Consider the following 23,351-nt stretch of genomic DNA (forward strand, 5'->3'; position numbering starts at 1 on the left):
ACATCTGGCATAGGTAGCCATATGAGGAACCTGTTCCTAAGGAATGGGAAATGTTTAACTACTGACTGTGAACCTAATGTCCATGTGCTGTGGTCTCTGTCCACTGGGCCACACTCATCTTGCTCTAGCAGCATTTCGCAGCCATAGAAAGCCACATCTGGAGATCAAGGAATCCTTCAGAGTGGAACAAAATTAGAAGTAAGTTAAATCTTCTAAATTCATCTTAAATTATTACAGAAAATATCACAGAGTGGGGAAGAATTAGAAGAACTAAAACAGTCTTTTTTTAAAAGATGGCCCAAAGAAATGATGTCCAGATTTTATGGAGCTTGAAATCTTGGCTCTTTTTCAGGATAACATTTAGTTTGACTCCATACTCAGTTCAGGAGAGCTTTGACAGCATCTCTGCATGTAAAGGAACATGGGAGAATGCAATCAGTGGAGACTCACAAGAGTCTTTGGATACTTGTCATTATTTCTGTTTATTACTTCTCAGAATCTTAAGTGGGTCACTCACAAACTGAAGGGAAGTGAATTGGTCCATTCTTCATGTATATCAGGAATTCCGAATCAATACTTCAAAGAAAAATAACAAAAAAAATAATGGTAGGCATGAAGTGCAAGTTTTCACTTAGTTTGTCCTCGTGGGGTGAACAGAAATGAAAACAGTTTCCCTCCCTCCTGGGAATGGGTCTTTTGATCATTATTTGTATCTGGGGACATTTTTATGCAAAAAGAATTATGAAAGCAGATTTTATATACACAAAAATACATTTTGCATATAAAAATGTGTTTTTTTGTACAAATGTAAGTTTTTCCATGTAAAATATGTATCGCGCTTTTTGCAGAAAATGTAGATGGGGGAGGCAAAGACAGGTTATTTTGCTATTGACACCCCCCCCAAAAAAAACCCCCAAAAAGAATATTATAGTTTTTCTAATCTTGTTCAGGAGAAAACAGTCTTGCAGTGGTGAACCATATTTTTCGTCAAGAGTGAGAAACTTTTCAGCTATTCGTTACATCCTTATTGTTAAGAGTATGGAAAGAAAGGAACCAGAAAAGTTGAGGGCACAAGCAGTAGATTCTGGATGTCACTGAGGGACAGGGAATTCTTGTTTATTTTTCTGTGATTGTCCTTTTACTGCCAAGAATGGGAAGAGGCACCTATGTGATTTTTCTTCACCATGCACCAACATAATTCGATACAAATGCAGGAGCAGATGATAACTTTATTGGACCACTAAAAAAAAAAAATCAAGCAAACTTGATCAAGCTTTTGATGGTAATTCATCTTCCCCAGGCTGTGCACCCGGGTAATTCAGAAAAAACTATATACTTTTACTGTTGTCCCAAAGTTTCTTAGCCATTATTGAGGCCAGGTTAGCTCCTTGAGAGGGAGGCAGGTGCTTAAGGGGAGAGGGTGTGATCTCAAATTCCTCCTCAGCCAGAAGTTTGGAATTTATCACCCAGCTCTTTAAACAAAGGACCACCAAGCACTCTGATCCCCCTCACACCCTCTTTGCCTTCTTTTTGAAAACTGAAGAAATTCAAAATAAAAATCATTATTTTAATTAACCAAAATAATTCTGTTTTATTTTGGATGCAGTGCACCTTGTTGGGTTGGAGGGAGCACTATTTGCTGTTCTGCCTCAGGCAGCAAGGTGTCCTGGGCTGACCTTAGCTGTTCATCAGAGACCATTATGTTGTAGCAGCATCCTCCTGTTTGATATGCGTCAAAAATTAAACATGTAGGGCTAAGAGAAATCCTTCCCATTGCACTGTGGTATGACTCTGAAGAGATTTTAATTTTCACCATCTTTTCCGTACATCCCCCAAGTGTGTATTTATTTTGCCAGTAGAATCAAAACTACAGTCTTCATTGCATTTCAAATATGTGAAAGTCCCGAGGTCTTTCCAGGCCTGTTATACGCGTAGGCAACACCATTGCGTCTCTGGCCTATTTAACTGCTGGCAGTGGGTGACCTTTCTGTTTAAACTGGCTGCGACTGTACAGCAGAGTGATTAAATTTGCAAGCCTCTTGAGGAGACTTATCCAGATGTCAGGCAACTGTAAGGGCAGTGAACACAAACTAAGCAGGACTAGGAACTGCTAAATTGCACGACACGGATTGAATATGATAACTGACAATGGGCATTAGAATTCTTGCCTCTGATTTGAAATAGAATTAATAGTATAGAGTCTGTAGTGAACCCATTACATCTACACTGCACTATTTTTCTTGTCATTTAAATATCTTATACAGTAGCTTGGCAAACACCTCTTGAAAACTGCAATGAAAGTTGGCCATTTTTGCTAGCTTCCACGACAGCAATACTAGTTGTTCCTCATGCCTCTCGTTGGTGTTCTATGGTCACACACATCAGTCTCCCCAAATCTGGTTGACTAATTTTGCATATCGTGTGAATTTGCAGCTTATGGTGATCAAACAGAGTTGCAAACATGCATATTATGCAAATTAAGTAAACTGGTTTTCTGCCACTAGCTTCATCCTTGCCAATGTGTATATAGAAAGCACTGATCTGAGGGGGTTTCCTCTTGATTACTCTTATTATTTGTTTAATGATCATTTCAGTAGCTCACTGTAAATGGAATACCAGCCTAAAACAAATAAACATATGCCAGTTAGACTGTAATAATTTGAATTTCTCTGCTAGTTGTTTCACCTTGCAACCATGAAGTGAATGCATGCTTTCCCCCCCTCCCCTTAGTGACTGCGGAAAGTCATATTGTTGCCAAAAGCGGGGTTGTATGTACAAAGTAGTAGATTGGCATTTGAAGAAATGACAGAAAGTTATGTAGCCATTTCCTGCATACTTAGTTTTCTGGTGATGGGATTCCAGAATATTGATCACATTATATTGCTGTATTCATAACTGTGTTGTGCAAATGCCAGGTTTTATTCCTTCGCTACAATTCACTTGGAAAGTAATAGAATTTCTGACTAGTAATCAGATATCCTCAGAAGGATTTCATCTTCGAAAGAAATACGCATCATATCAAAAATATATTTTAGATTTTGTGGAGCATTCTAGATACACATGTTGTTTGCTGACAAGTGAATAACATGTCATTCAGTTCCCTCATGGAATATGCATCACTGTGAAGACAGATCGCTCAGTTTCCTAAACTCTATGACTTTGAACATAACTAATGATGTATCATGTAATTTTGACAGACAGCCACACAACTCCATATTTAAATGACATTTTCACAAATTGATATCAAGATACCTCTTTTCATAAGGGGCATAGGGATATTTTTCATCCGGGTATGTGTATGTGAGCTGTAGGGACTTGGAAATTTCAGAGTACTGCTATACTTTTTCTTACATGAATGAATATCTACCATAGTGGAATCGAATGGATTTCATCCACATACTCTAGTGTTTCCCTTCAGCTGAAGTATCACACAGTTCTTCACAAACTTTAATAGCAATGTACAAAGTAGCTCACTGTCCTGACACATTTAATCACCGGGGAGCAAGGACAACCATGTGGACTTCCTTGAACTTCTTGGAGGAAAGGAAAAGTATAAATGTGAAAAGTAAAATATAGGTGCATGAACATGTAATGGTTATAGTGAAATTTGGATTGACACCTGAGACAGCCACCATGTCCAGCAGCACTAACTCCCACTTAGATGGGGTGGTAGTGGAACCAGGGCAAGTAGGAAAGCAAAAGGCTTGTTGAAGAGTGGGAGAAAAGCTGGCACTCGACGAAGAAAACAAGCATTAACTCCTTAACTAGCAGAACTTTTCCACTATAATTTATGACTCATGTCATGTATGTTAATAATAGAATCCTGGCTAATGAGTCCACAGTCTAGAAAAGAAACTGTTTCCTTATATCATGAGGTTTTATTGTCCATAGGCTCCTTATAGCTGGCAGAGCCTGAATTTGCCTTGTTCCTCATTCTAACCTCCAGTGGCTGCTTTTCATCCATCCCCCCCCCCAAAAAAAGCTGAAAGAAAGAAAAGGGGAGAGGTAACGAGGAGCTAGGAAGTTACTTTTTGAATGATAGTTCCTGGAACCTCTCCAGCCAGCATGTAGTCCAAAGAATCTAACAAAGTAATATTTCCAGTTAAGACTTCACCGAAACAATTCCACTACTCAGAAATGAAGGCTGTGCCATGATAATGACTGTTGGTTTCGGGGATCTTGTTTTGAGCAAACCTGCCATTAAATCCAAAGGAAAAGATCACAGAGACGGATCTTGAGTAGGTGGAACTCATAAGAACCAGACTAGATGTTTAGTGAGCATTTGGAATTATGACATTTATTGGCTTAGTTTTCAAACTTGATCTCTTTATGAAAAGGTCACATGATATTAAATTATTTGAAAGATTTCTGAATAGCTTTAATAGCATGGTCCTAGTTACTTGTGTTGTCTAATAATTTAGCAGGTCCAAAAATGACTCTGACAGCCTGGCAAAAGTTTTAACTATTGAATATATTTATTCATAATGACAGCAACCGTGACATCATGACAACAGCCCTGACATATGAAGTCTTCACATTTTATTTAGAGCTAAAATGTTGGAATGAAATTGATGGAATGGCACACAAAGGGTGTTAAATATAATGGCATTCATTATGCAAGTTGAGCAGCATAGCTAAAATAGCAGCTGTCAATCTTTATTCTGAATTAGAGGACCATTTTAAAAGGCTTTTAGCATGAAAAAAGGGGGAAAGATTTAATTTCTGATTAGATGGAGAGATATTTATAGACAGAAGCTATGAGTCACAGCACTACATGTGCACTGCACAGAGCCCAAAAAGAAAAGTTTTCCCTTTGATAGATTGGTGCACATAAAATCAGTTCAGGGACACTAGAAGCAAAAAAGCAGTACTTTTTCCCAGAAGATAAATCTTAGCCTACTATAGAGACTTCCTTAACACTTCCCTTTTAAAAATAATCTAGAACGTAGGTTCCCAAACTGCATTATAGCAAGCGTCAGTGATGTTTTGTTTAAGACCTTCTAAGTATAAAAACATGTTTCACTGTGTGTTCAAAGACATTAGAATACTGTGAAGAATTTTACTTAACGTCATATGTTATCAAAACAGAGATCCAGGTGGTTGGGCCCAAGCCAATTCATTACTTTTGCTTTGAAACCTGCAGAATCATCACTGATCCTAGCAGTTGGTAATTTTCTCACTTTAAGGGCTGCTGTGAGGGACACAGGGAGGTCCTGAAAGCTTGATGTGCTGCAATCTTTTTGTATGATGAAAATGGCCTTACATCAAATGAACCTCTCCAGAAATCCACATCTCCTTGATGGATTGTGAAGTGGCGCTACCCAAGACTTTATTTACAAAGAATCCTGAGATGCTGGTTCCTTTAAATTGAATTTGGGCAGTCTTAAATTACCCATGGACTACAGTTTGAACTTTTAATTCAACATAATAAGCCTTTATTTATTATGAATTTGAAATATTTATACCCTGCCTTTCTCCTCAAGAGGAACCTAGGCAGCTTGCAATATTGAAACAAATATAAAATGTGTATCAGTATCTAATTGCAGTAGAACAGGTGATATGTTGGCTGGCACAAGAACCAGTGATTCAAAAAAAAATATGGTGGTGTTGTTTTTATTCTTGACAAAGTGCAAATGGGTTATGATGTGGCATTAGCAATATGCCAATGAAAAGAGATAAATGTGCTTCAAAGAATCATTGAATCCCAAATGTCAGATTTCTCCTCCCCCCCCCCTTTTTTAAGCAAGGAGACTGGAGAAGTCTCTTAACATGGATGAAAGCTTTGAATGCAATTCAGTACATTTTCTCTGTGCCTTTGATTTTTGTGGATGGAGAAATTTTGATTTACATTAAAATATGTCTTCCTGATCAACTCAATGGTTCTGTAGCGTCCACTTAAAGCATCAAGGTTTGTGCTTGAAGATGATAATCTTCATGTTGGCATCACTGATGATGAAATGTTCTGCTAAAAACTAGTAATCATTTTTCTTCAAGGAATTGTCTTGACCTCAGTTAGTCCTATGCCTGTATGACTGTGTTGCTTCTTTAGAGCTGAGCAAGTTAATTTATTTTCCTCAATTTTAGCATATAGAGATGTACTTGATATATAACATACCCTTTCTTGTTGCCAATTATGAGATTGTTACGGGACTTAATGATTAATATTTTAGGGCAGAGGGTCCTCTGAGTATAGTTCTCAGTGCCACGATGCAGTGTTTGACATTGTATTAATAATCAACTATTATGAAGAGAGAGCTTTCAGAGAGAACAAGGAATGTAGAATTGGGGTGATGATCATTAATCTAATAACTTAGTAATGCTCAGCTCTGCCAAAATACTAAAGTCTGTGTAAGGTCAGTATTTCTTACTCCATTCAACCCTACAGGCTTTGCTTGGTTACATATAGTTGATCAGGCTTCTTTGGCCAGAGGTATCCAAAATGATACCTAACTTTAAAACCAACTAAGTGGCTGAACTATTATATAATCAAAACATTGCTCTAAGCTAGCAACAGGAAGGACAAGGTCCAAATACTATAAACAGTGTAATCTATTAGCAAATGGTTCTAAAAACTCTCTTCCAGTGCTATTGACCTTAGGTGATAGCTTTACATTATCTATGGTCAAGATGCAGTCACACTAATAATAATAATAATAAAGAAAAGTAAATCAAAATCTATTTTATTTAATTAATGATTTCCATTGTGCTCAGAAGTAAAATCAATCTTTTATTTTCCTTGTGTAAGGACTTCAGTAGTACTGTGACTTGGAGGTAGAATTTATACTATAGTTTCATTTTCAAAGATTTGGGTTTTTTAAACATTTAATTAAAATACTTTAATACATGTCTATTAAAGTGTTTGGAATTGTAGAATCACATTATGTGATAAATAAGGTGCCTTTCTGTGTTGTGGTTCTTTAAGAACTAGTCATGGTGAAGGCAATGCAATGAATGGTGTTTGAATGCTTGATTTGTATGTATATTGAAGATGGAAGTTTGCACAAACAAAGGCAAAAAATATTGTCAAAGTCTCTCCCAACCAGAAGGCATTAAAAATAACTCAAAAGAAAGAAAGGAATGGAAAAGGAAAAGGAAAAGGAAGGAAGGACGGACGGACAAAAAAGGGGGGAGTTCTCAAAGAAATTGTAGGGGCTGTTTTTCCGAAAAGTAATCCCAAGGAAACATGTTGAGAGAGACAGGCTGCCAGGTGGCAGTAGCAAAAATAATCCAAATTAAGGCAGGGGGAGATCCTTCAAAAGATCATAGAATACAGGAAAAGATCCAAGATGGAGGTATGGGCAGGCAAGTAGTCCAGACACACAAGATCTCAAACACTCACGAGGAATAAGTGGGTCAAAGAAGGAGCACACCTACTGAGTTCCAGTCAATTTAGTCCTTCAATCAAATCCCTCTTCTCCCCTCCTGGACATTCTGATTGGTCACAAACAATTTCCCTTGTGATGCTGTTGGAAGAAAAAATCCCTAGGAAAAAAAGGTGTTGTTGTTTAGTCATTTAGTCGTGTCCAACTCTTCGTGACCCCATGGACCCCAGAGCATGCCAGGCCCTCCTGCCTTCCACTGCCTCCCAGAGTTGGGTTAAATTCATGTTGGTTGCTTCGATGACACTGTCCAACCAGCTCATCCTCTGTCGTCCCCTTCTCCTCTTGCCCTCACACTTTCCTAACATCAAGGTCTTTTCCAGGGACTCTTCTCATGAGATGGCCAAAGTATTGGAGCCTCAGTTTCAGGATCTGTCCTTCCAGTGAGCACTCAGGCTTGATTTCCTTTAGAATGGATAGGTTTGTTCTCCTTGCAGTCCAGGGTGTAAGCAAGGTTAAACAAAAGGGAAATATGAAAAAACATGAAACTTTTGTGGCCCCCTCTTTTGGTAACATGAATCATTTATGTTTTAGTGGCCCTCTTTGGGGAATCATTGAGAGGATGTGAAAACAAAAAAGAGACTCTTTCATGTTTTCTCTCATTTGGAAGCTGGCTAAGTCTTGCTAAAGTCTTTAGAGTCTATTCACAATTTACATAGGATTTTAATTTACATGGGATTATGGTATTATAGGGAAAACCATCAAATGTCAGATATTCATGAAACACATATTGTGAAAAAGCATTACTGCACAAGCTAGAGAAGAGAGACTTCTTCACTCGTGTCATTATTCTCGTCATGTACATATTATTTGTACACATGCCTTTGGAGTGTTGGGAGGTCAAGTATTTATTTTATTTCATTGAAATATTTATCAACCATATTGAATTAAGGTTCTTGGAGTAGTGTGAAGAAGAGATACCGTAACTATAGAGCATGGTCCTTGAATTGCATAGTCCTCCCTGCATGCAAGACATAATTCATACGCATCCCCACCATTTCTGTCTTCAAATTATGAGGCCTTGTCATTTGTTTCCACAAGGTGGGATCTGAACACTGTGAAAGATTCTGGGGGGTGCAATCTGGACAAGTAGAATTTCTCATTTTTGAGAAGCAGATATGATCTATAGCAGTTTATCACATGGGATTTCAGTGAAAAAATAATACAGATACAGGAAAAAAAAAACAGCCATACATAAATACAAAGAGCAAGGATGTTATTTGTGCGTAAGCACCCTATCTTACTGTGTGGACAGACTTAGTCATGATTGGATCTGTTGGTGCATAGTTTGTTGTATCGGTTTATTAGTGGGCTGCACTGGATATGTGAGCTGTAGATTGTAAGTGGTAAGGTGTGGTGTTCTATTTGTGGGTAAACATCTCAGGTTGCCACTTTTGTGTACTTACAAAGGAACCCAATGCTCATTATGAGCTAAAGCACATTCTCCTCAGATGCACCACGAGAAAGTTGCTAAAACATATTTACATATACTTGTATTGGTTTGGATGCACTTCCAAAGAGTGAACTTAAACAGCTAGCTAGAGTACAAAGCTGAAAGCATGGCAGACTGATTTACAGCTGGCCAGATGGCAATGTTAGTCAGTTTAACAGGTGCAGAGAAGGGAAGCATTCTTGGTGTAAACATGTCTTACCTTGTGCATTTCTATTATGTTCCCCTCTCCTGAGATGAATCCATGGTCATCCGTATGCATGCAGACGTTTTTGACTTGGTTTCCACCATAATATACTGCTTCTTTTAAAAATGGGATTCATCTTGTGCTGTTTACAGCAGTTTTATCAGCTTTATTGGTTCCTAAGTTTTGCTGTGCTAGATATAAAATATGTACTGAAATGCTGCTATCTTCTAGTTCCCTGTAAACAGTGTATTTTAGAACTGTCAACCCTAAATATTTATGATCCTCTCCATGCTCGTTTATTTAACTTTATGACAGACCCTTGAAGTTTTGGCTAATAAATCAGCAAAGCAGCAACTGTTTTTGAAAAGTACAAATCTTAGCTGTTTATTAGTGTTATAATTTACCCAGGCATCTGGTTAATTCTAATAAAATTGTCTCCTCTAAGTCAGTGTTTGTATTTGAAATCAAGATTTGTCCATTCAGAGAGATCAGGCAGGAAGTCCTCAGCTCTTTGAACTGAACTAATGGATTAATTAGAATATGAATCTACTGTTTCTTTTTGCAGTGGTGGAAGGCAAATATACTGTGTTGTCTTGAACTATAAGCTTCCTGGTTGACTACACAAATGTATCCTTGACATTACATTGGATAAAATTAAGAGAGATGAATGCCAGATGATTGTCACAGTGACTTATTGTAAATTGTAGCATTTGACATCTATTTTAGTTTCTTTTCTCTTTTTTGTTTGGCATGGAGTGGAAGGCTTGCCCCCCCACAGAGGGGGTCTTTCCAACATCACGGTGAGTAGACCTTTGGTCTAGATGAGCGGGGTAGAAGTCCAATAAAATAAATACATAAATGAAATATTTTTTAATGTTTAGACTTGTAGGCTCAATGTGCACACTCTAAATTTCACATCTGTTTTATTACTGTGGGAATTATGTAGATGGAACTGTAGATTGTGGATATTTGTGTCTTACATGTAGTGAAAAAGCCTTATAAATAACTTGTTGAATGGAGGCACTTCCAAGGAGTAAATCAGGTGTATAAGAGCTCTATCACACATTGAGAATCAAAAATGTTCATTTTGGACTCAGACCTCAAGATGTCCACTGTTGGTTTTGGGCTCTTCAGAGTTAATAGTGCCTCTGACATCAGTGATAATTAATAGTTTACATGCTTTTGTCTTTTATGACTGGGCAGACATGATGAACTTTTGTCTGGGAGTTGCAGTTTCTGCATTCTACAGTTGTTAGTAGCCATTATGGTCTGTGGTCATATAAATTATTCTCATACAATTTAACAGTGGTGCTGTTAAACCATTACAATAGCTTCTAAGAAACAGACATATATTTGATATCTGAATAACAGGTTATAGCCATACTTTATGCAGAACTATAGAGGCATCTTGCAGTCTATATCCCAAACCTTTATCATCCAGATCATCTGGCTATAGGGATCCTCCTAGATTGTGAGTGAGAATGTGTGGCCTACAGACTATAAGCAACCCCTCCCCCACCAGGGTGCCAAGTCATCTTCTAGAACCCATGTGGCACCCCAGCACCTCTACACAAACCTTCGAAAAAATAGCATGGCTGGAAAAGTCCCCCTGTACACTCTTGGGTGATTTTTTGGCTATCTTTTCAGGAGTTTCTAACACTCCTACTCCTCCATTTTTTTTTTTTTAAAAAGGGCACTAGATGACGCAAAGGGCTTTTCAGTAACCCTCCCCCCCCCAAAAGAAACATTTTTGAGTGGGGGCACAGGAGCAGCCCCAGATCTCTGGGGATCACCCACCCCTGTGCCTGATCATTCTTGAGCAAAGGAGATAATGAGGAATTTGTAGCAACGTTTGTGATGTCATTTATTTTTGTCTAGCCAGCCATGCACATTTCCAGGGCATTTCATTGTATTCTCCTTGTTTCACCTGTTTTCATTTCCTACCCCACTAAACAATCAGAATTAGGAATTGGGTATTTGTATTTGACTTCCGGGGAGATGAATATGAATATCATCACCACAAATGGCCTGGCCTTCTGGACCCTTCCCCCACAACCCCCCCAGTCCACTTACCAGGTTTTGCATGGTGCGCAGAAGCTGAGCAGAGAAACTCATCATCTTGCCTCCTCATCAGAGTGGTCAGCAATGCAGGGAGACAGAGAAGTGCCGGCTGCGCTACTTCTGCATTGGCGCAATGTTATCTATGATGGCCCCACATGCAGTCCCCAGATTTCCTAATCTCTGTGATTTTTGGAAGCTGTGACTCCCCCTGAAGTTTTCCTCTGCATGGGCAATATTTCTTGACTTCCTGTGACAACCATGGTCTCACTTTTCCTCTTCCTGTTTCCCACCTCTGTCTGTTTTGCACAAAACTGCCAAATTCTGTGCAGCTTTGTTTCCTCTCCAGTGAATCCTGTACAGGAAAGGTGCCACGAGTGAAGGGCTGTGAGTGTCACTGCCCTAAAGAAGTGGTTCCCACATCTGGATCCCCAAAACCCCCAGCCAGCATAGATTACGTTCAGGAATTATGTACTGTAATCCAATCACATCTGACGATTCAAGATAGGGAACTAATCGTCTATGACTTATTTTTCACCATACTCCTGTTTAAAGTGCCCTTGAAGGTAAAAGCCTTCATTTTATCTGAGTTTTTAGTGTGACACCTTTCTTGGTGATGACTTCTATGTCATTTTAAAATATATTAATCATCTCTCAAGGCAAAGCTGAAGATGACATTGACTTTGAATCTGGAAAAATAATAAAAGAGTTCCTACAGCTCAGTACGTATAGGAATATCATTCAGGAACCAAGGCCCTCCGAGCATAAGAGGAGAAAGCCTTTTCAGTGATGATGATCCAGTCTCCCATCCAGTGCGAGAGAGGCCTGCCTGATGTCTATATTGACATTGTTTTATATATAATATTAATAAAATAAATTGTTTATATAAATTTTATAAATAAATAAAGTTATAATAATATTCGTAATGACTGCAGAGCTGGAAGGAATCCTATGGATCATCGAGTCTGGCCCCGGCAAAGTGGGGAATTTAACTCCCTACCTCAGTCTCCTCAGCCAGATACTTAAGCCACTCAACTACAGTATCTGGTTTTCATATAAAGCAATGGCCTTTTTGTGACACCTTTTTGCCCTTTTAAATGTTTTAAAATTGTGTGTATTTTATGCTGACAGTCATACCATTATTTTAGTCTCCACGCAGACAGTAAATGATTGTTTTACTTTTTAGACTTAGGGGATTATTGTAGCCACTCTTTTTTGTATTTGCATCTTAGTGGAAATATTTTATTTCTTTCTTTTTTAAGTATTTCTATATTACTGTACTGTTCTTTCAACATTGTAATTGTTTTACAGAAGCAAATGATTAACAGTGCAGCAAATATTTTTGCTTATGAGTGTTGCCTCTTCATCAAAAGTTGCCTGAGGCAACTTATAGCTGCAAGTGCAGTGCATTTAGCTATTTCACAGTTTCTCAGGTAATTTGGGTCTCCTCTGTTCTTCACTTTCTGGATGCCCCCCGTGCCTGTGTCCATCATGACATGAGGAATACTTGCAGGAACAGGCTCTTTTATTGGAGCAACAGATAATTTCCCAGTGGCCATCAAGCACTCTGGCAGCACCAGTGCATCCTGGGCCTGACTGACTGCCAGTTGATGGTGTCCACCCAACAGTCCCCCTCTGCCCCTTGCTATTTTCCTTAAATTTCCAGTTCTCTGTGGCTACACATGTGGCCTCCAAGGCATCATCCATGTCTGTGCCACTGGTGCCCTAGTCCACAGGTGAACTGTACGGCGGGAATCCTGCCCTGACTCTCAGGGAGATGGAGAGCCCACTCTCGCCAACAGGGGGATTGGGGCCGGTCCCACACACTTTTTCTGTAGTTAGACTGATATGTTACATGGACAGTTGGGAGTGAAATCAGAAATAACATTAGGAAGATTTAGTGGCATAATAGTTTAGGGTTCCTTAAAATATACATTAAGGTTAGGGTTACTTGAATGGAGTTTAGCCACAAGAGCCTCATGGTGCAGTGGTTAAACTGCTGTACTGCAGCCAAAACTGTGCTCATGACCTGGGGTTCAATCCCAGGTAGCGGCTCAAGGTTGACTTAGCCTTCTATCCTTCCGAGGTTGGTAAAATGAGTACCCAACTCGCTGAGGGGGGGGGGAGAGATGCATAATTAACTTGTAAACCACCCAGAGAGTGCTTGAAGCACTATGGGGCGGTATATAAGCAGCACGCTTTGTTTTGTTTTTTTGCTTTGCTTTTATTTGATAATTGCCACTATGCAATAAACCCAAAGGCTCTGATATTTTCAGGGCAAATGATACCATGCATCTATTATGGAAATTTTGTCAGAGCACAAACATTTGGAGCAATTCAAAATGCCTTCTGAGAGTACCTCATCCATCCCACACTCAAGTGCAAGGTAAAGATCAGACCTTTGAACATTATGCATTGTAAGACATACAGTAGCACAATATTCAGTGTGCTACTGCATGTTTTACAATGGAGAATTTCAGGCTGCTTTTCAGTTTGCATATGTTCCTGCAGTGGGACACAAGAGATTGTCCAAAATAAGTTCTCTGGGGCTTTCTCTCATTCTCCAGTTGAGGGAACATCAAAAGGATGGTACCAAACTGGACGTTATCCCTTTTCTCATATGAAATTGTTCATGATAAGTGTATCTCTTACTTTCCAGGCGTCTCTACTGGGATCAGAAGAAGAAATGTTACTCTGTGCTTTAACTGTGTAATTGTCTCTGCCTACTTATAATACCCACCTATTCAATCTAGTATTTTAGACTTGTATTGAATTCCTTCTTGACGTGTTTCTCAGACAAAAGAGCACAGCTTGGAATGAAAATTGCATTGTCCTAGCAAGGCCACTATCAGGTTTTCCAGTCATGTTGTCTTCATTGGGTTGAAAATCTAGAGTATAGCTCCAGCTTTGGCTATTATGAGTGCCAACAGAACGAAGCTGCTTCATAGCACAGATTGGGCTGGTACGTGTTCTCGCTTTTCCTCTGCTGCCCCCCTCCGCAGTCCCTCACAGCATTGATAATGGGCAAAATCCTGTTGTATAAATTTATGCTGTCATAGCCAAGACCACGCACCAGAAATATTTAATATAAACTAATGTAAATCTTATCCATCCCTTTCAGGTTCCAAGGCTCCCTCTTGCCCTGGAGAAGCCTTTGGGAGCCTTGAAGTGGAATGGGGGTCACTTAGTAGTCACACAAAACAAACAGTCACTGCTGAATTGCTGCCACCAAGATTGGGACCACTGCCCAATGTGTGTGTGTGTGTGTGTGTGTGTGTGTGTGTGTGTGTCTGTCTGTCTGTCTGTCTGTCTGTCTGTCTGTCTGTCTGTCTGTCTCTGTGTCTGTGTCTGTGTCTGTGTCTCTGTGTCCCTGTGTCCCTGTGTGTGTATCTGTGTCTGTCTGTCTGTCTGTGTCTGTGTCTCTGTCTGTCTGTACATAGAGTAAGAATATATTGCAGAATTTTCCATGAGAAGGTTTATTCCACAGGTTGCTAACTTACGGCTAATGAGTTTATGTATGATCTGCTTAAATATCACTATTTCTACCATCTCTGTATTGTCACTCTTCAGACACAACTATCAGGGATTCCAATGTGTACATTCTTTTTTTTTGCGGCTGCTATATCTTCCAAATGCTAGTTCAGGAGTAATAGAACTTAAACCACCTGCCCACGCCCCCCCCCCCCCCGTGCAAACATGCTGGCTCTGTAATAAAGGAGGCATAACTTGGTATGACTTGAAAGATATGGAGCAAATGTGCTCAGATGATACGATGTAATTAATGGGGGACTGAGCTGAGAAATGAATGTGTTTCCTAAAGGTTCCCGAGGGACAGATTGGTAGTGAATTGTGGCTGCAGACTTTTTCTTTTTCCTGAACAAATGAGACAGTAACCAAGCCTTCCTGTAACACGTTCAATTGCAGTTTGATAGTCACCTGGGGCCAGGTGAAGGCGGTGTAGGATACAGCATGGGGAGGGAGCCCCTCAAGCTGTTAACTCCTGCTTACTGGTGTCCAGTAAGGTACTATGCGCTCCAGTGTGTCCCTATTGCTTCTTGCTAATATCCTTCTCCCTGATGTTTAATATATCCATCCAGAGGAGATTTTATGAAGATGGGTATTTGTATAAGCAAATGCACTCTATGTGGCTTTGGTGATGATGACATGGGACAAGACTGTACCACTTGGAAAGTTTCATTTGCCTCCTAGATGTGAGAGCAACTCTTGCACAGATCTAGCTGTCCATCTATCTGCCATTTAGTATCTGTGCTCTTCAAAGTGACACCTCATTAATTCCACATGAGGCTTTGCTGTCTGAGCCACTTTTGAACTGTACTAAACAATGAGCTGATTTTTTTTACTTATCATATTTTACTGTCAAAAGCCTTTTAAGCAGGCTCTTCTGTTTGCACTACATCAGTGTATCGTGGATGGCTTAGCACTACTCTTATCATGATGGGTTCTTAAAAAGAGATCATTTGTTTAAAATAGCACATCTAAGATGAAAGGTATTTAATTTTGCAAGATCTGTCATCTTCAGCCTTCCTGAAAGCTGGCAATAATTCACATTATTCATCTTTTAAAAGTCATAAGTCAGGACTTCTTTGCCATCATCTCACCCCCTATTACTAATCCAGTAAATCTTTCCTGCTGTAAGTGACCTAAGAGGATGGTAATTAATCTGCTTCAGAATATAATAGTAGAATCAGCAAGTAATGAACAATTTCCTTCAGATATTTTAAATAATAGCATCTGGCTTCAAAGCTTCCAGCCTTCCTTTGCAAAGAAATCGGCATCTTTCATCTGAAAATCATCATTCCCATTGCATCGTTCAGCTAGAAGTGATGTTTCCTACCACTGGCATCTAATTTTTTGTCACAAAAAGCAGCAGTTTTACAGAGCTTTCGTGTGTTAACAACTACCGGCAACAGAATTAAGTAGCTGGAGTGCATAAAAGTGAGGAACATACTCCAAACGCTCAGTGAGGAATGTACAGTGTTTTAGGAAACAAAAAGTTATATTTTATAAACTTTAGAAGACTGTCAAGACTGCAGAAGGTTGGAATATCTAGTATCTAGCATGATATATAACATTGCTCACTGTGCATGGGGTTATGGAAGAAGCAGTGTGTGAGAGAGATCTTTGGTATTAAATATTATTGTTGTGTTAAATTGTTGAGATATCTCACCTTAATTGGCTCTGTGACTTTCTCCATTGTACTGCCAGTCTTAGTGACTGTAAAGAAGACATAAGGGACCAACCTGATGAGGACACCAATCTTATAAACCACACCAATGACAGGTAGATTTTATTCAGCTTAGTTTGAATTTGAACTCAGAAAACCCATCTGTTTTCTCCAATTTTTTTCTCATAGTAGAATAGTTAAACTGCAAACAGGCACTCCTTACTTAATTACCAAGTTCCATTCCTATGACTAGGTTAGTCATTAAGTGAATTGGTCAATAAGCAAGGAGCATTAATACTGTATAAAGGAGTAATAAATCACATGCCATCAAGAAGGGGTGTGGCGAAGATGCAATCACAGATTTACAAGGGTCACAAAGGATTGTAAATCCAAGCGGTGATTAAACAGATAGATTGTTAAGTGAGGAGTGCCTGTACTGCAGTCAAGACTCTGATCACAACCGAAGTTTGATGCTAACACACTGAGGTAGCCACCTCAAGGTTAAGTCAACCTTCCATCCTTCCAGGGTCGGTAAAATGAGTACCCAGCTCAATGGGGAGGGGAGGGGGCAATGTATAGCCTGCCTAACTAAATTATAAACTGCCCAGAGAGCATTAGGAGCACTGTGTGGCAGTCTATAGGCAGCACACTTTCCTTTGCTTCGTTTTCTGAGTGGTGTGGCATGACCAGTGCCAGTTTTCATGCTCCCATTCATCATGTTCCCTGGATTCCCACCTGCTGCCTGAATCCCGGAAGCCCTACTACTGACTTTTACCAATCCTAGATGGTGATGTGATTATTGGGGCCTCCCGGGGATTCAAATGGTATTCTGCAAATTCCTTGCTCCACAGTCACGCCACGCCGTGAAGCTGCTGCATACTGTGGGGTTGCTTTGCGTCCCTCTCCAGGGAGAGGCAGGACTAAGGCAGATGATCTCCAGCATTCCCTCATATGTTGAAGCTCAGGGCAGGAACAAAGATATTACATCCTCCCACCCTTGCATAGACCACTGGTTCTTAACCTTGTGTTACTCCGGAGTTTTGGACTGCAACTCCCAGAAACCTTCACCACCAGCTGTCCTGACTGGGGTTTCTGGGAGTTGCAGTTCAAAAGCATCCGAGTAACAAAGGTTAAGAACCACTGGCATAGACCTCTCTGTTGTGGTTGGTCAGCCTGTCCTTTAACCTGTGGATTCTGTGCAGTTTTACAGCAATTGCCTCAGAGCTGAATGGTAATTTTTGGTCTAGATTCAACTGGTTGGCGTATTGAAGAAGAGATGGGTTGTTTTTGCTTATGCTTTTTCCTTTGCCTTATTTGTCACTGATTATTCGCAAAACTGGAGAGTGTTGTGTCAAAGTAAATATGTCACCACTGGCATGTGGTGTGGAGAATGTGGCAAAGGGGCAAAATGAGTTTCTGTTAGCATTCTTTGGTGAAAGGCTGACCTGGGACACAGTCTTTGAGGCAATACAGGCCACAAGCTGTCTAAAATCTTTGGGTTTGGGTGAAAACATGCCTAGGAAGGTCTCCCAAAAGCTGGCTTGCTGGTACTATGCTGTAAGCATACAGTATGACATTGGGGCTGTGGGATTCACTCTTTCAGAGCTGAGGAGGTGGACATGGAAAACTCATGCTCTTGCCCTAAGCCGAACAATATAGGAAGGCCCACAGCAGGAGGGGGTGATTTAAATTGTTAAGTAAAGTTGTGGCTCTAATTTAAACTCGTCCCTGTGCCTCACCTCATTATTCTTTTATGAGAAGACAATGTAGCATGCTTGACACCAGGGAGTCTAAGAAATATAATTTCCCAGGTTTGTGGTTTTCACAGGCTTTTGCACTTGTGATGCTGCAATGTCAAAAGAATGCTGGACTAGATAGATTTTTAATCAGATCCAGCAGGGCTGTTACTATGTTCCTCCTATGAATATTGCCAAAATTGACATAACTTTCAAAGTACTCTCTTTGTAAAGGAAAAAAGATAGGAGGCACAGGAAAACCTAAGTATGGGGATCAGGCATGAGACTTTTTGGACTACAGCCCCTAGAAGTCTCCAAGAATGGTCCCAGCCAGAATTTGGGGGCCTTCAACCAAACAAATCAGTCCTTGCAAATGTTTTAAATCACTTCCAATCACTCCCACTCTGTGGGAGCTGCAAGGCATTGGGGATCAGATAGTTTCCTGAGAGACATACTGTACAGAGCACAATGGGCATGAAAACTACCAGGACCCTAATGCCTTACAGTTTCCATAGAGCTTAATCCCAACCAGTCACTTCCCCTGTTTTCATGAAGATTCATAATCTCTGACAGCCTTTATTCCTCAACTGTAAGTGATTCATAAAACCCGACAGGACTTTTTTTATTTTGGGGGGAAAGCCCCCATAATTCTCACTGGGGGAATTTCGACTGACTTTCTGAGGGCTATAGTAAAAAATTAAATTAAAGTAAAGTAAAATTTAATAATTAAAAAAAATACAGAACTCACATGCCTAGTAGGACTCTTGCTCTCAGAAAAAGACTGAGAGAAAAAATGTTTCTCCTTGTAGCAAGATTCTTGTGTGCAAAACTCTTTTTCTCAGAAATCGCATTGGAAATCTCAAAAAATGTTTTTGATCATTTTGTTTTCTGAAAGAAAAGTTAAGATGGACAGGATTATTACAGTTCCTGTACAGAATGACATCTTTCTTGTGTGGGATCCACTTGGAAAGAACAGAAACAAAACATCTGTGCCAAATTTGTACATTTGTGCGAAGAATGGCATCTTTTCTGCACAAGATTTACATGGCAGGAATAGAAAAAACACCAAATACCTTTCCTGCACAGGATACAGCTGCAAAGATAAAAAGAGACAACAAGCTCTGTAGGATTGGTATATATATCGTATGCAGAATTGTATCTTTCCAGTGCAAGATTCACATGGAAAAGGAAAACAAAAACAAAATGTTCAGGATTGTTACAATTTCTTCAGAAATTGTACTGGCCTTGGAAGTATGGAAGGCTGAGTCAACCCTTGAGCCAGCTACTTGAAGGGATCAAACTCAGATCTTGAGCAGAGTCTTGGTTGCAGTATTGCAGTTTAACCACTGTGCCATGAGGCTCCTTCCAGCCAAAAGTCTTAACATAGTGACCCCTAGAAAACTGAAGAGAACTAGAATTATTGTGAGTGTTCATCACATATTTATTTAATGAATGACAAGCAGGAGTGTAGTACATTTGAAGCTGACAGATTGATGATGGCATTGTTTTGTGGACACATTCCACTTTCTTAAATGCACAGAGTCCCCTGGCAGGGTGCAGGTATATGTGAGTTTCCACTGGTGGTTCCATTGCAGGCAGTTATTAACATATTTAGATTTGCTTTCTTTTAAGATAAAAGGAGACAATAAAGGAGCTCCCCAAAGCATCACAATGATGTTTTTTTTAAAATGCTTTACGAACATGCAAAATAATAAGCTTTGAGGGAATAATGAAGACAAATGTATTTGCAGTGTGCCTTTCTGCTTTTACTACATGCAAAATCTTCTGGGGCCAATAGATTTCAAAGGACTGGGAGGTGTAGAATTAAATTAACAGGTAATTTGTTTAATCCGAGGATGACAAAAAGTCATTTTGCATACAATAACAAGCTAAAATACAGAATTTACTGAAATAGCCAACAGTGTAACTGGTTTCAGGCAAAATTATGAACCATTAGTTTTTTAAAAAAATGTGTTTGTTTTTTTACATTAACCCATAGGCCTCTTATAATGACAATTTGCAGCCTTCAAAGATGTTTCAAATTTCATGACAGCTTGTATTAAGAAAATGTAAGTGAAGCAGAAGGTTTGGGACTTCCAGCTGCCAGAGTTCCTGACTCTTGGCCAGTGCTGGGTGGGGCCATCAGATGATGCTGATGGGAATTGTCAGCCAAAATATTGAAGAGAGACAGCTAAGTTTTCCTCAGCCTTGATTAATCATTTAATTCCTAATACCGTATTTGCCGGTGTATAAGGCGACTGGGAGTATAAGACGGCCCCCCAACATTCCCACTCAGAATGTAGAGTTTGTTATATACTTGCTGTATAAGACTAGCCCCTCTTCCGCATGCGTGATTCTGCTTTGGCTGCATCATGGGGAGAGTTCCTTTTGCCCCTTTTGGTTCCTTTTCGGAGGCGGGAGCCATTTTGGAGAGGCGGCAGCCATTTTGGAGAGGCAGCAGCCATGTGGTTGCATCTCAAAATGGCTGCCGCCTCTCTGCTGTTCCGACAGTCAGCTGTTCGGCGCCAGAGTCAGGCTGTTTCCAGGCTAGGAGCGGGGCTCTACTGGGTCTTACTACCAGGTAAGTGACTTCGCTGGGAGAGAGGGAGGGTTCTCTAGACATCCACCCGGCATACAAGACGACCCCCCCACTTGGAGGCATGTTTTTCAGGACCAAAAAGTTGTCTTGTACACCGGCAAATACGGTAATTACAATGGATTGGCAATATTTAATGCACCATCCATCTTTTTTCCACACAACATTATACTAAACCAGGGGTGGGAAACCTTTGACTCTCCAGATGGTTTGAAGTATAATTCCTGCACTTCCATACCATTGGCCATGCTGGATGGGTGAACTCATCCAAATTATAGGCTGAATCCTCAGAAAGATGGCAGAGGTTCTCCATGCTAAAGTAAAGGAAGACCAATTTTAAACAGCTGGCTTTCATGTGAACCTTGCTTCCCTAACCAAATGGCTCTAATCTTGGAAAAGAGAACATTTAACTCAAGGCCTCACAGATTTATAGCCCACTCTGATCCAGTTTTGTTTACAATGTTTTATTAAAAATATGGACAGAACATTCAGGTTGCTGGATGAAATGCAGCTTGTTTCTCCAGTAATGCTTTCCTCCTAAACAGGCATATTTAAAAGCCAGTAGTTTACCTCTGGGATGTCCTAAGATGTGTAAACTATCTGCACCAACTCAATGCTGATTTAAAACTGTAAAAATTCAAGCATGTCGTTGATATAAAGATTTCCCCAATGTAACATTTATATCCACATATCTTCTTTATGGATTGTGCTTTTTTAAACATCAACCTTTGTGATGTTTGGGTATTGTCAAACGCATTTGGAGTTAATATGCTTGTCATGTTGAAGTATGGAGCATTCTATCAAACTCCTTGTTAATAAAAATGTTTCAGCGGCCCTTCATGTTTGAAAAAAGCTGCTGTAGCTGTTCAGAGGACCTGAATGTTAATGTATCCAATCCATGAAGGTACTGAGGATTTGACAAGTGTAGCCCTAAAGCTTTCTTTATCACATTTATAAATAGGACTCTCTGAATACTGTGCAGTCAGGGCTAAATACAGTGGCCCAGATCCTCTTGTCTAATTATGCTGGTGTAGCACAAATAGTGTAACTTTTGCAGGTGAAATGCCTAAAGTTAAGAAATCACCATTGACATTATCTGTCATATGAGGATATGTGTGACTCACTGTGCAAATGGCAATGTATACAGCTATGTCTGAACTTCAGGCAATTTGCCACCCAAAGTTAGACCATTTGTGTAGCTACACAAGTGGATCTTGGCTGATAAAAAAGATGCATGTATGTATTCAGTGAAAATCATGTATAAACCCATTGGTTGCTCTTTTGGCAGTAATGTACATTATTGGCAATCACATCTTTTGGGGACCTAACAGGGAAAAATTCTGTACCACTAGGAGTTACAATTAGAGCTGCCAGGTCTCAGGTCTTCAGCTCGAATCTCAAGGAATTGCTATGATCTCCCAGCATCAGCAGTGAGAAAGATTTCAGGACCAGTGATGTGAGAGGATTAAATTTCAATTTGTCCTATGTGGTCATTTAATGGCTAGACAGCCAGCTCTTCATCACTTTCAAGTGGAGGCAGGACTCACTGGATTGGCACAAAGATGGTTGTAAGTATGTTGTAAATGCAATATTTATTTAATAGTATAGGAAGTCCCCAATTGCACAAGGGGCTGCCCCCTGCCCTCGGGTTTGGGGCCTGAAATCTCAAGGAATGAAAGTTTGTGACCTGGCATCACCTAATTAGAGGCATCGTCTCAAAATGCCCATTGAAAATTATTTGAGTGATTTGCCAGCCCATGTGTAGTGTGTAACAGATGTGTGAGAAAGGGATAAATAATTGTGAAGAAGTATTTCACATATGCTTCCCTCATATGTCACCCCAAAGCTGCTTCTTGAGGCAGTTAATAGTAAATTTTAGCTCTAGGAAGCTGCAACATGGTGTGGTCCATTCCTGGGAGGAAAGAGTTGTATGCTTTTTCTGAATGTGTAGTTCAGAGATAGCGATCTGTGATGATACATCATGGAATTGCCTCATCAAATGGGTCTGAGCCTCTGAGGTCATCCATGGAGAACTTGTTCTTTAGAGCTGCATTAATGCATTAGAACATGACTACACCAGCTTCTTTTATTCTTCCAATTAAAGAGGTGATAGAAAAGCGTCTAGAGTTAATGGTAGATGTAGTTAATCTGTACTCCAATCTTATAAACCCAGACATTGGAGTAATTACCAACAAACTCAGTGAGGCATATTTGTGAGTAGAGATGTATAGGTTTGCAGTTAATCTGTGACTAATATCTTGTTGGATTAGCCTGTTACATATTCTAGATTCGGCTTCATCTGCATGCTTTTATTAAGTACTGTGCATATCACAGTAATAGACTTGTCAGCTCTCATAATTTTCTTGTCACTGGAAGAAGTCAGACGCTTGGGAATGTGAAACCAGGTTAACCAAAATAATCTTTAAAAGTGGCAAAAATTTATGAATTGATAGTTCTCATATTTCCAGGGAAGGTAGAAGATTTTCATATGCAAATAAATTATGTAATTATACTGACCTGCTAATTTCCAACTAGTAGTAATGTGGTGTTCATTTTAACACTGTTCTGATAACACCTTTTCTACTAAATAAACCATTAATTGTATGTGTCAAAAGCAAACAGTTTTGACTGCATGCAGCATAGAATTATACACAGCAGGAGCACTTTGGGACATGAGGGGTTGCTGAATAGTAAGCCATCTGCTTTGCATTAAGAACCACTCAGTTTTAGTTTCTAGGGTCTCCTAGAAGGGCAGAAAAA

At 39.8% G+C, this 23,351-nt stretch overlaps 1 protein-coding gene and 1 long non-coding RNA gene across 4 annotated transcripts in view; both read left to right on the forward strand.

Annotated features, from left to right (window-relative positions):
• LOC144588205 (uncharacterized) overlaps positions 1–10,527 on the forward strand; it is a 24,824-nt gene extending 14,297 nt beyond the window's left edge. Inside the window, exon 2 of the long non-coding RNA XR_013543620.1 lies at positions 14–10,527. This is a non-coding gene — a long non-coding RNA (uncharacterized LOC144588205). The remainder of the gene's footprint in view (positions 1–13) is intronic.
• MACROD2 (mono-ADP ribosylhydrolase 2) overlaps positions 1–23,351 on the forward strand; it is a 1,236,456-nt gene that overhangs the window by 896,183 nt on the left and 316,922 nt on the right. The gene's annotated exons all lie outside the window — the stretch shown is intronic.

This window comes from Pogona vitticeps, chromosome 1 (assembly GCF_051106095.1).
Source record: "Pogona vitticeps strain Pit_001003342236 chromosome 1, PviZW2.1, whole genome shotgun sequence".
Taxonomy (NCBI): Eukaryota; Metazoa; Chordata; class Lepidosauria; order Squamata; family Agamidae; genus Pogona; species Pogona vitticeps.